Source organism: Tenrec ecaudatus, chromosome 3, assembly GCF_050624435.1.
Source record: "Tenrec ecaudatus isolate mTenEca1 chromosome 3, mTenEca1.hap1, whole genome shotgun sequence".
Taxonomy (NCBI): domain Eukaryota; kingdom Metazoa; phylum Chordata; class Mammalia; order Afrosoricida; family Tenrecidae; genus Tenrec; species Tenrec ecaudatus.
The window spans coordinates 79,451,222-79,465,895 of NC_134532.1; the positions used below are offsets into that span (position 1 = coordinate 79,451,222).

General features: G+C 36.3%; 1 pseudogene; it reads right to left on the reverse strand.

The window, feature by feature from the left end:
• Nucleotides 1–672: 672 nt before the first annotated feature.
• LOC142442294 (oxysterol-binding protein-related protein 9 pseudogene) overlaps nucleotides 673–14,674 on the reverse strand; it is a 30,686-nt pseudogene continuing 16,684 nt past the window's right edge.

Consider the following 14,674-nt stretch of genomic DNA (forward strand, 5'->3'; position numbering starts at 1 on the left):
TTGATGTATGTATATGTATGGATTGTGATAAGAGTTGTATGAGCCCCTAATAAAATGTTTTAAAAATTATTTAAAGAGAGATTGGAAAGGTTATATTATGAATATTTAAGTAGCACTGAATATGATTAAACTGTGGTACAATGTTAGATAGAATTCATTTTAGCTCAAGTTCAAATAAATATTGTAGTTGAGACCATAAAATTCTCAACACCTGATTTAGATATTGTGCTAATTTTTTAAATGAGAAATTACTATTTGCAATAAATGTATTTATTCCAAATTTTGCATCAAGTATATTTTATTTGTGTGTGTGTCTATAAACATTATTTTATGAACTAGGAACCATCATTTATCTCAATAGCAGTATGAGAGCATGGAGTTAGAGGATATTGTAAGTGCTTTTCAAAGTATTCATTTGAAGAAGGATCACATACCTTGTTTTCAAATCTGAGGTGGTTCCAGAGCTGAAGTCAAAAATCATAAATGCCACAGTAGGCAACAAAGGAAGTTTTGCTTGCTTTCATTGTTTGCTTGCTTTGGAGAGTCCAATATCCCTGAGATAAGCCCCATTGCAATAAGAAGGGAGTGAACAAATCCTCCCAAAGAAGATTGGTTGTTGCTTCAGTATGCCTGCTTCCCTGATCGCCAGGGGTACACTGTACATCTCCCAAGCTATTGCTCGGCAGCCTCCAGGGATTGTATTAATGGCTCCTCATAAGCCCAACATTCTCCATCTTCTTGAAATAATCCTGCCACCCATTGCATTTCCTTCTTCTTCCTTTCCCAGGACTCCGCTCTTTGTCGTTCTTCATGTTTTAGGCTTTGCTTCAGCTACTGCAGCAATGTCTCTAATTTTTAAGTTGCAAGTGACATCATTCCAACGGCAATGGAATTCATACTCATTCCTGTCTTCCAACTCCTTCCATGTCTTCTTCAAAGACCGTATTTTGCCTGTTGCGCATTTTGCTTGCATGGCACACCCACTCTCCTTCAAGTGAACAAAAACCCTTCTTATCATTTGGAGGAAACGCTCAGTGGTGCTTCTTTCCTTCTTGTCCCACAGAAAGGTTCGGTGTGGGTGCACTATTTCCCTCTAGCCGGTGGTTGAGCAATGACTCTGGCATGCTCGTCCCGACTCCATCAAGAGCACCATGAGAACAAACCTTCTATCACCATTCAGGCATGCGAGGATGGAATGGTCGTCATCGTCCAGACAGGAGACGCAGCCTTGCTCTCTATGTTGCGTACTCCAATGGACATCCCAAGGAATTCGCCTTGGTCCATACGTGAGTTGTATCTTCTTGTTGAAACACTCAGCATTAGAAAAAAATGAAATGGGAGGATGATGGGACAACTTTTCAGCCACAAAGGTTACACTATTTTGAGAAACTAAGTGAACTGGTCCTTCTGAAACTAGCACTGCGCTCTCTTCAGTCTCATTTAATAAAGTCCAGTGACACTGAAGAACCTCACCCAAAATGGAGAAGTATGGCTTCTGGACACCAGATCCTTTCCTTCCTGCATGAAAGGCTGTAAGGTACCACTTGTCAACCTAACCCACTCTATCCCTGTGATCCTCTGGTCATGGATGCTGACAAACAAACAGGCCTGGATGTGCAAAATGTCTGCATACCTCCCTGAAAACAGTTCCATTCAAGAATAAATATGGGAAGAAATTACCTCAGTAAGGTCTATTTCATCTCTTTGCAGGGTAAAAGATATGCATGATATTTTTTGTGCTCATCCACCAACCATGTTTCCTATTTATTATCTCTATTGTCAGGGAAGTAAAAGAAGTCAACATCACTTGTTCCATAGGACATGGAAGAGTTAAGTGGCTCTGTGGTTTGTGGGCCCTTGAGGCTACTTCCCTAGCTGTGGTGCGTGGGATCCAGATGAATCTAGTGAGTATTTTGGGGATGAGCCCCACTGACAGAATTCAGCAGCATCACAGAATGGACCCTTACTGCTAGATTGGGAGACCTCCGGGACTCTATTTGGGGACAAGTTGAGATGGCTTGGAGAAATCAGATTGCTGTTAAGTGTCCCCTCCCTGTGATATTTGATGTTGGAGCCTGATGGTATCTCAGAACAGCTAATAGAGTCCCTGGAAGGGAGAAGAGATGCTGCTCAGACATTCGTAGCTGAGCAGACTTGGGAGGTAAGAGAGTCTGGGAAGAAACTCTGCTGATCACAGGTTCAAAGAGCCTAGGTTCTATATTGCATCTACTGGCTGATGGTACTCATTTTTTTTTAAGGCGAGGAGACTCAGGTTCAGTAATTTGCCCAAGGGTACACAACTGTTAAATCCCAATCTGTCTGACTCCAGAGCTTATATCATGAACAGTTCCCGTCTTTCTTTGAAATAAATACTGCTCAGGAAACATGTTAGAGTTCTATAAATCTATCTGTGTGCTTTCGACATTACTCAGGTCTTTAGCAGTCTATAGCAACACATGCAGTGTTTGATTGCTTCTACTATGCTATTTGTTCTCTCTTTCAGAGTCCCGATTTTCTTTCTCTCTTCATCATCTTTGCAGTTTTGAAGCCTGTCATCAAAAGCTTCATCTGTTCTATCAAGATTTGTAGGCAAGAATCAGCTTCTGGAAGTTTCTTATCAGAATCTCGGACACTAGGAAAACATCTTTAAACTGTGGTTGCCTGTGTTGTTGCTTTCAAATCTGAAGTCAGGTGTCCTTTCCGAGGATTCTGCTCTCCCCCCAGGCTGCAGAAGCTGGTGAAATCCGATCAGGTGGTTGGAGGAAAAGGAAGTGCCAAGTACTAGAAGTCCGGCAGAGATGAGCCAAATGCATGATCCACAGCCAGAGCCAAAATGAGTGTAAGGAGCAAAAATTCATCACGGCATATATCTTTCATGTAACTGATAGTGACTTAGGAGAAAACTGAAAATGATAAGCTATATGGAGGTACACATAATTTATTCATGAAAGAAGTAAAGAAAATAGAATGGCTTCAATGTTAGAATAAGTGAATCTGCTTAGAAACAGCATGAAACTGACAGGAAAGGGAGATTAAATAAAATGAAAAAGATGCTAACATAGTAGGGTGAAAGCATGTTACAAAAATAACAGAAATAAAACATGTTTTAAAATAAATTAATTATAAATTTAAATTTTACTAAAAAAAAGAAAAAAATTAGCTAGGTATAATTAGTTTTACTTACATACAAAGATAGAACATATATATTTAATGGTAGTATCTTGATAGGAAATAGTGTTTATACAGTTAATTGGGAAGAATCCTTTTAGATTTGATGTATTTCTATAAAATGTTTTTCTGACCTGTTGTTGAAATAAAAAAGACGCTATTAAACATTGAAAAAGTTATATACTCAGTTAAAGAAATAATTTTATTAATTTATATAACATTATAATCATTATAATTCCTTTGAAATATATCTTTATATGCCCAAATAAAAACACAGAGAAACAAATTATTTTCTGTAAAATGCACACCATTATTACTCACTGTTTAATTTATCCCCTAGAACCAATTACAGAATTTCTTCCTTTCTTAACTATTATTTTTATAGCAGTAATTTTCTTTTGAATGAAGTAATTTTATAGTAAAAAATGGTGGCAATAATCTAAATGCAGTTTAAACACGTCTAACTTATTATCAGGAGTAATTAAGATTCTTCATAGTTATGTCCTGTAGACATAAGAGAGAATGAACTGATTATTTTATAATGTACAAATTACGTACAGTATTTGTGAATCATTAAGTAAATATATTAAGTGCCTCAATGTAAGAGATAGAGAATTTCTGAATAAAGCTATAGATGCCACAGAACTAAATAAAACTTGTATTTGCACTAATAGTTCATTCAGTCAACATAGTTATATAGTGAATATGGTGATTTTTTTCATGTAAGGTCATATTTTTCTTGTGGGGTTTATGCTAATTTAATTGTCTTGAAGAGAGCTTACAATGAATGATAGTCAATTGAAGACAGAACATAATAAATATTAAATATAACTATAGGCACAGTCAAGTGTATAGAAGATGTAATTCACATTCATCAAAGTAGGATTATTTAATCTTGAAGTCTTCAATGGATTGCTGGCAGCAGGAGAAAATACATAACAGCTTACTAATATCCGTTTGAGGGTTAGGCAAAAAGTGGATGCACGTAACGATTAGGTATACATACTCTTCTGTTACAGAAAATATTTTTACAGAATTAGAAAAGGTTCAAAAACAGACCATGTAAAATTTCAACCTCAATGTGATGGATTGAAAATTTAGACCCAGGTAAGAATATTGAGGAATAAAAAAGGATAGAAGAGAGTCAGAAGGAAAGGTCAGGTAAAACTCACATGGAGCAACAGACCGAAGAGGTGAGTCAGGAAGCAGAGGAGGAAATACAATATTTTTCTTGCGTTCTCCATGAGCTTCCTTTTTCTTGACAGGATATCAAACAAACTGTGTGGTACCCAGCTACCATCATTGAACATCTTGATCAAAGGTTTTCATATAAAAAATCCTGTTAGGGATATGGATTGCAATAGTTTTAAGTGCAATTGTCCTTGAATATTGGAAGCTACATCATATAGAACAAACCCTCAGATTCTCAATGGAAATGAGAATTTCTGGATCTATAGAGGTTCATGGAATAGCTAAACTGTAGTCCTGAAAGAATCTTTAATCTTTAAACCTTAAACTAAAATAATATTCAAAGTTTTCTTTGACCAAACAACAAAAAGTTCATTTTATTTTTAAATCCCTCTGTTTTGAGAATTTTGCTCTCCTAAAGAATTTTATATGTGGGATCAACTGGGAAGTGGCAACTCTGCAGTTTCAGTGGGAAGCTTAGGGAGCAGTGAATATAAGATAATGGTAGTGGAACCATCTTTCAAAGATTGGCAGCACACCATGAAGACTGTGTGCCCAATGTCACTAGAGTGTACATATAGACAGTGTTAAATTGTGTATTTTTGGGTGTATATGCTTTCACATACAAAACATTGAGAGATCAATTTGCTTAAAGGCAAGATCATTAACATAAACACAATTATAAAAGATACTCAAAGGGAAGACTTGTATCTGTATTTTCAATGTTTTAGAATGCTTAACATAAAAATCAATAACAATAATAAATAATTATTGGACTTATGGTCCAGTAAAAAAATGTCATAAGAAAGAGCAGTTCCTAGGTAATATAGATGAAAATTTTGAGGGTTAAAACTAGAAGTATTGGAGAACAAGTGTTAAATCTAAGGTGCAGGGACGGATGGCAGACACTGTCTCACTGGACCGGACAAGGGATTAGGAATGTCTGTGGACAGATGGAGTGAATTTAGAGCGTTTCAGCCCCCAAATTTCTCTGTGGTCGAGAATTGTGGGGGGATGTCTGAACCACGGACTATAGTGCTTTGAGATTCAATTTCTAGCACCCAGCCTCACAATATTGGCCTCCTTAACACTTAAGTTACTAGATGGTTCCCAGCTTTCAGGGGAAAAAAAAATAGTGTCTGGAGTCTTAAAAACTTGTCTTAAAAAAGCAGTCATCTAAGAGAGGCATAATCTAAGTCAACATGGAAGAAGCACACCAGCTTGTGTGACACAAGGATTATAAATCATGTCATCCAGAACTAAAGGAGGGAATGGCATCAGAGTTTAAATTGTGAACAGCTGTGGTGCAGTGGTTAAGGGTTGGGCTGTGATCTGCATGACCAGCAGCTGGAAACCAACAGCTGTTCAGAGGGAGGAAAACTGGACTTTCTACTCTGGTAAAGGGAAACTATTACAGTGTCGGAAACCCACAGGGGTCACTATGAGTCAGCATTGACTGTATGACAGTGCATTTTGTCTCCTTGTTTAATTGGGTGTGGGTGACACTGGAAGCCCAAAATTCATTGTCAGTTCCCACACATGGATTTAATCTGGTGAATCCCCTCTGATCATAACGGTGGAGTGTGAATAGCTGTTTTAGCAGACAAAGAACATACTTACTTAGGTCAAAATACAACAGCTCATAATTTGATCTCCCTTTAGACCTGTTTTAAAGCTGCTTCAGTTTGTTTTGTTTTGCTTTTTTAATAAAGTGAAGAAGAAATACACTTGGATTAAGCCTCTGGGGAATCTCCTTAGTAGAAGGACCATGGATGTAAATAGATTTGCTAACATGCAGAATGCACTGGAAAGTGGATTATTGAAAATGCATTTAGGCTAAAATTTAGTATCTTATCATTTGATCTTTCTCATGATCCATTTAAAATATTTTCTAGATTTTAATATTTTCTGCTTTCTTTTTGATTGAGGAGTTTATCTGTTTTACTTTGTGATTCTTGTTTGGTTGTTTTTAATGTCTTTATGGAAATGAAATCCAGGATAGTTAAATCTATAGAGGCAGTAACTGGATTAATGGTTCCTTCTGGGTATGGCAGGAGTGGCTGAGGGGAAATGGGGAGCTAAGAATGTTGAGTACAGATTGAAGAAACTCTTCTAAACCTGATTGTGGTGATGATTGTACAAAACTTTTTTATGTGAATGAACTATTGAATTGTTTGATATGTGAATTACATGCCAAAAACTGTCGGGGAAGAACGTGTTGTGAAATCTTCACCATAATTAGTTTTACAACGTTTTCTTTATTCTTATGTTTCTTTTGTTTTTAGCTCCCTATTTAATTTCCTAAAAATTATTAATACAATTACTGTCTCTGTAGCTTTATCTATCCTGGATTTCATATAAAGAAAAATATACAACAACAACAACAACAAGACACCTAACAGCAATAAAAAATCAATAAAAATTAAAATAATAAAATTTAGACCAAATTTAAATTGGATCAAAAGTGAGAACAAATGATAAAATATTAAATTTCATCCTAGCTAGTAGCTACACATTTGACTGTGATCCCCATAGTCCATAGTTCCAAACCACCAGCAGTTCTGCAGCAGAAAGACTGGGCTTTCTACTCCAGTAAACAATTAAAATCTCAGACACACACAGGGGTTTTCTATGAGTCAGCATTGACTCCATGGCAGTAAGTTTGGTTATTGTATATCTGTATTAATCCATTTTTTGTTTTTTTATTCTCATTGAAAATGTTAAATAATTTAGAAACTTCTTTTATTTATTGTCTGCCTACCTTACTAGAATGTTTTCTTCAGAAGAAATATTTTGGTGTGTACTTTGTTCCATTTCCAGTGGTTAGAGTAGTCCATACATTTTGTGCACATCTGATAAATATTTGTTGATTGAAAGAATGAATTATATGCTATGCATGTGATTGTATGTATGTTTTATGCATAGAGATATTTAAAGTATATATATATATATATATATATATATATATATATATATATATATATGAAAAAAAGAAAGACCCAATTCAAGAGATTCATCTCTTATAAAATGTATAGCCTCAAAAATCAACAGGGGCAGTTCTACTCTGTCCCCCAAAAGTTGCTGTAAGTGAGAAATGACTTGGTGACAGTAAATTTTATTTTGCTTGTTTATATATTGGACTCACAGGGTTAAGGGTTGGATTACTAACAAACAGCTAGTGCTTCACAGAATAAAGTTGAGTTATTGCAGTAGCAGTGAATTATTTAATATGGCTCTTCTAGCCAATCTGTAACTCCCACCAAATTACCTATTCCTGCACAGACCTGGGTAAGAAAATGGAGCAAGATTCTGGATAATTGTGAGTAGGATTCATTTAAATGCCCGTTGAGTATAAAATGAGTCCTCTGAGAATCAGGAGAGGAGATTTTACTATGAGCAAGATACAGGAGTAGAATACATCCTCCGTTCCCCGAGAGAATTTTGAAGTGAACCTCCTGGATCGAGAAAATACCTGGCTATCAGAGGAGCAGCAGCCAGAGTGTGGACCAGGGTATTGGGCAGGAAAAGTTGAATTCTTTTGAGCAAGAGACTGTCTTGTGGAATGGTGACTTTAGGCATTGAATTGGAGGAATTGGGCTTACTGACCCATGGACATGGAGCTCAGTGCTTTTCAGTTATGGCTAACTGGAATAGGGTGCAATCAGACACTAAATACGGGGAGCTGGACATGCTGACCCATAGAGCTTGAGCTGAATGCTTTTAGGTTGAGGCTTACAATGGAGTGGCACACCCTGTGGAGATTTATTCTTGTGGTTGTTAGGTGCCATCAAGTCAGTTCCAACTTATAATAATATATATTTTTAAAATGAGTTTATTGGGGGCTCTTACAACTCTTATAACAACCCATACATCAATTATATTGTGTATATTTGGACATATGTTGCCATCATATAACATATGACATCAGCAACTACACCTTGTTCCATCACCTTTTCTGAATCTAGCCTGAACCTCTGACAGTTCCCTATCATCATACTGCTGCAACCATAGTTGTATGATCTTCTGCAAAACTTTTCTTACATGTGACATCAATGATGTCATCTTTCCTTGGAATGGGCACTAATATAGTTCTTGCCCAAGTAGCTGTCTTCCAAATTTCCTGGCATAAATGAGTTCTTCATCAGCTTGTTGAAACATTATATTTGGTATTCTATCACTTCCTGGAGACTTCCTTTCAATAATGCATTCAGTGAAGCTTCAACTTCTTCCATAAGCACCATTGATTCTTGCTCATATTGTACCTCCTGAAATGGTGGAATGGAGATTAGTTCTTTTGGGTACAGTGACAATGTGCAATCTTTCCATCTCTTGATGCTTCCTGAATCATTCTTCCTCTTGCCCATAGAATCTTCCAATATTACAACTTGAGGCTTGATTTTTCTCTTTAATTCTTTCAGTTAAAGCTATGTTGAATATGTTCTTTTTTGTTTTTCTAGTTCTCGGTCTCTGCACATTGTATTATAAGATTTACCTTTGTCTTCTGAAGCTGCCCTTTGCAGTTTTCTGTGCAGCTCATTGACTTCACCCTTCCCTTTGCTTCAGCTTAGAGCAGGTTTCATCGTCTCCTCTGACATTAATTTTGATCTTTTCTTTCTTTATTGTCTTTTTATGACCTTTTGTTTCCTTCATGGAGGATGTTTTTGACATCCTACTACAACTTCTCAGTCTTCTGCCATGGAATTCACCAAGTGGCATACATAGAAGTCACATTGACTACATGTGTGGGAAGAGAGGAAAGAGAAGGTTCTTTTCAGCAGTCACAAACAGACCAGTGGTTGACTGTGGAACAGACCATCTACTTATGTATAAGTTTAAGATAAAGCTGACGAAAATGAAAACAATTTCACAAGAACCAAAATATTATCTTGAGTCTACCGCACCTGAATTTGGAGAACATCTTAAGAACAGATGTGGGCATTTATTAGCACTCCTCAAAGAACTCTGTAGCATGCCCCATGGAACAATATTATCCTGTTAACTTTCTTAATGAGCCCTTTTAATCTTGCATAATGTTCTTTAATTCCCCATAGGCATTGAAATGAATATTAGAACCTAGATAGAAAAGTAGAGACTGCTGTTTATGTGACAGAACACACAGTTGCTCTCCTTTTGTAAAGGTGTCCCACCTCACAAAACAAAGACAGCAGTCCTACTCTGTACTATATAGAGTCAGTATGAACGAAGATCAATTCAACCACGGTGAGTGCAGTGTGGCTTAGGTTACCTTAACAGAATCGCAAATAAAAGATATGAAGTATTCTCAAGTGAGATAATAATCATAAGCATTCGCATAAAAATGCCTGTCTTGTTATTGAAGCATCTCCTTACAGTTAATGAGTAATTACTCACAACTTTCAAAAATATTCATGACTAATAATATATAGATAGAATCACTGTGAGTTGAAATCAACTTGATAGTAGTAGGTTAATTAAAAAGTAATAGCAATATCTCCCTTGAAAGCAAGATAAAGGCTACCTTTGTTTTGTTTTAAATAACATTTTTGGGGTGATGGCCAATAAAGAGGAAAAACAACAACACTGGAAATAAAAGAGTTGTTTACTTTGAAAAGGAAGACATACAACTTCTATAAAATGATATGAAAGTCAGCTTAGAAAATTAAGGCTCTTAACATTTAAGAAATAACTAAAATTGCAGGATGAATACCAGTATTCAAACATAAACCACTGGTCAAGTTTGTGTTTAAGAAAAATTCCTTTCCAATCTATGGGTATTTTCTTTCCTTTATTTATTGAACAGGCCAAATTATTATAGGTCTATTTATTACTGGCTTAATAGAATCCCAAACTCATTGTGTTAGTCCAGGTTGACTAGAGACACAAACCCAGAAGCACTCATATGTGTGTAAAAGAGAACTTTATTTCAAATAGTAATTATACATTAAGAAAACATCCCAGCCCCATCCAGTTCAAGTCCATAAGTCCAATATTAGTCCATATGTCTGGTACCAGTTTATAAGTTCCACTTCAAACTCACACAGCACATGCAATGATGCTGAATGTAGAAAGATCACTGGCCAGTGTGTAGAAAGTCTTGTGGATCCAGTGGCAGTGTAAACATCTCTGCACTGGCAGGGGTCTCCACGTGAGTCCTCCAGCTCCAGGGTTCTAGCATAGCTCCATGTGTCTTGTCAGGAGGAAGACAAAGCACAGAGTCTGTGTGTATCTGACTTCCAGTGAGCTATCTTCCTCCCTGGTACTACCAAATGAGGTCATTAAGCTGCAACCTGATTGACAGACTAGACTCCATCCCTTCATAGGTTGACACCAGATTATGTAAATACCACGCTCATCAGCATTGGGTCAATTCTCTCTCCCAGGGACCCTGTACGACAGGATAGAACTATCCCTTTGAGTAGAAAAACTTGTGTTTCTACTGTATTTCTGGCAGCTTCAAACTGCTGAACTTGTGATTAGCAGCCTAGTGCATAAGGACCACACCATGAGTGCTCTTCTTACATGTTGAATGGAAATGATGAACTCATTTGTCCTGCTGAGGCCACACCGTTAGAGTAAAATATATAGTCTTTCATCTTAAAAAAATTACATCTGTGGGGTTTTGGTGTTGAAACTGATAGGGGCTCTACATTGAGTAGGACAAGTTATATCTACTCCTGCCCCAAAATCACAAACTTTAATAAGCTTGAAGGCATTGTAAAGCCACTGTGTCGAATCATGTCTCTGAGGATCAATGCCATGAAACCCTCTGTTCCACCACACACACACACACACCCTTTAAAAATATTTATGGTAAATACCCATTATTTATTTGGGTTCTTTTGTTTTAGTTTATTATTTAAACTGTGTTTCAGTTTATTATTTAAATGATATTTTTTTACCACAATGCATACTTTTCATTAATTCCCACTGAATTGTATCATGTTACATTAATTACACCTTGTGCATATTTTCTTCTCAAATGGGGTAGATTTTATCTACAGAAATTGGATTTGCTTTTTGCAGTTATTTTATTTTTCTCTTTATCTCGTTACATATATTGAAGGAGTCATAATTATAGTCTCACTATTCCTTTCACACATTCCAACATCCTCGTTAGTTCTAAGACAGTTTTGGTTAATTGATTTTTGACACATATTTTCCTGATCTTGTCCTTTGATTAAATACTAGAAATGTGAAATTTATAGGGATTTCTAGTTTTAATTTTGTATAAATATATTATTTTTTCTAATAACAAGTTAAGTTACTAAGTGACAGCTGAATCATTCTATTCTTCCTCTTAGGATTTCCTTTTACATGGATACCTATGTCTCAAAAATAATATTTCAAGACTATCTTGAAGTTCCATCCTGCCTGTGATTGGATAATATCCATTGATCTTTAAAGAGTTTCAATTAATATAGCCATTATTCAATTTAACATATCACTGGCTATAGTCAATAATGGAAATATGAAAGAATTAAAACAACTTCTGCAGTCTATAGTTGATCAAGCATGCAATCAAACTGCATTGGTAATCACTGGTGTCTGAATTGTGGAAGTGATAAACAAAGAGGAAGGATTAATGTTAGAAAATATGAGAAACAATGTTGGAGATTACATGATAGAATTTGCAAGACAAGTGACTTATTCATTGATAGCACCTTATTTACAACACACTACATGGGGATTATGAAGTCGGATATGATTAGTGAGAATAGAAATAAATCAAATTGACTATATCTGTGGACAGAGATAATAGAGAAACTTATTTTTATAATTTAAATAAGGCCAGGAGCCAACTTTGGAACAGGCCTATGAAAGTTAAGTTTGAACCCAAAGAAAATTAAAGCAATTTTACAAAGAGCCAAATGTGACCTTGAGTATATTTCATTTGAATAAGAGACCATATGAGGAAGTAATGAAAAGCATTTAATACTAATGTTGAAAAACTATACAGTAACATCAAAATATCATCAAGAAAGCAAAAATTCATTAAAAACAGAAGTAGGGGGTGGGAGAAAAATAATGAATAAAAGAGCAAAGTGAAATAGAATAAAAGAGCAAAGCGGATGTCAGAAGACTCTGAAACTTGCTTTTCAACATAGAAAAGCTAGAGCTGAGCAAAATCCTAAAGGTTGATGTGACAAAAAATGAAAGTATTTTGATGAAATATGGAAATACACGTAAGTAGAAAACAAAAAATGTAATTTTCTCAGCTGTTCTAATACAGAACTGAAGAAAATATTCAAGCCTCAAGTTGCTCTATTTATGTAAGATTGGACCCAATGGTTTGTTTAAGGGACAGAAATTTAAGTGACTCTGGAATCATCAAAAGAAGATTGAATTACAGTCACGATACCAAAAAGAAAAGATGGAACTCCAAGAGGTACCCTGTGATCAAAAACCGGATCATCATAAAGGCCTAAGTGTAAGCTGTACCGAAGTCTTTGGAGAAATGCAAAGCTCCAAGAATTGATAGAATAAAAATTAAAATATTCCACCAACTGATGCTGGACTAGACTCACTTGTTTAAACGAAAAAATTTAAAGATAATTACCTTGTCAGACAACTGAAAGTGATTCACATTTGTTTCCATTGCCAAGAAAAGCAACTCAAGCGAAAGTGAAATAAAAAGTTATTGAAGTTGTCAGGATTTCATCTTAAATGTATCTATCAATACTCGTCAAAGCAGTAGTCATGAAATCAAATGATATTTCTTATTGAGTAAATCTGCACAAAACTTCTTTAAAGTGTTGAAGAGCAAAGACAAAGGTACACCTGACCTAAGGGTGGCATTTTCAAGGCCCTCACATGTATGTGAAAATTGAACAACAAATAGGGAAGATTTAAGAAGAACTGATCTACTTGAAATATGGTGCTGATGAAGATTATTGAAAATATCATGGACTTCCAGAAGAACAAAGCACTCTGTAGTGGAAAATTACAGCCAGAATGCTCCTTAAAAGCAAACACTTCAGGAACAGTAACGGGAGTAATGATTCCCTGAGGGTATGGGAAGAAGGAGGTTGGGAGTGGAGAAAAGTAGAGCTGATAGCAATGATGACTGTATAATCCCACTTGAAGGGAATGAATAACAGAATTGTCGGTGAATGAATATATTGGACAGTGCAAGACATGGATGATAATAATATGAATTTAAAACATATATAACATAACAATAAGGGTTCCTGGGGGTAGTGGGGGAGGGAGAGCATGAAGGGGAGCTGGTATCAAGGAGTTCAAGAAGACTGAAAATGTTTGAAACTGATGGTTACAGCAATTGTATAATCTTGTAAGATCTAATTAAATTATGAATTATTACAACATCTGCAATATCTCCCAATAAAATTATTTAAAAACCAAACAAACAGTAAAGATGTTGAAAGTTTGTCCCATGTACTAAGGATATTTTATTAGGGGACTTTAGTTCCTGGAAAAGAACATCATAATTTGTAAAGCAGAAGCATAACCAAGGATATGGATGAACACAGGGGCAAAAACGATGGCTTTAAACACAATGGATTTAACAACTGTGAAGATAGCAAAGGACAAGAAATATTTCAATATTTTAATATATTTTTTAATTTAATAAATCATTTTATTGGGGCTCATACAACTCTTCTCACAATCCATACATACATGAATTGAGTAAAGCACCCATATACATTTGTTGTCCTTGTCATTCTCAAAATTTGCCTTCCACTTGGGTTCCTGGAATCAGCTCATTTTGCTTTTTTTCCCTTTTCCTCCCCCATGAACCCTTAATAGTTTATAAATTATTATTTTATCTTATCTTACACTGCCCGGCGTCTCCCCTCACTCACCTTCCCATTGCCCATCCCCCAGAGAGGAGGTTACTCCTAGATCCCCAGATTGGTTCTCCCTTTCTAAACCCCCTTCCTCCCTTGTCGCTACTCTCACTGCTGGTCCTGAGGGGTTCATCTGTCCTAGATTACCTGTGTTTCCAGAGCTTTACTGCACCGCTGTGCATACTGTAGTTAACCAGGTCCGCTAGGCAGAAATTGGGATCATTATAATTGGGAAGGGGGGGGGGGGAGGAGGAAGCGTTCAAGAACTAGAGGAACGTTTTGAGTTTCATTGTTGCTACACTGAACCCTGAGTGACTCATCTCCTCCCCACTACCCCTCTGCCAGGGATGTCCAACTGTCTACAGATGGGCATTGGGTCCCCATCATGCACTCCCCTCATTCATGGTGATGTGATTCCCCCCGCCCCCGCATTTATATATAGGGTTGTTCTGAGTAAAAGCAGACTCAAACATATCTTAAAACAATGATTTCCTTATTATTAAGGCAAGAGTCTCCTGTGCACGTCATGC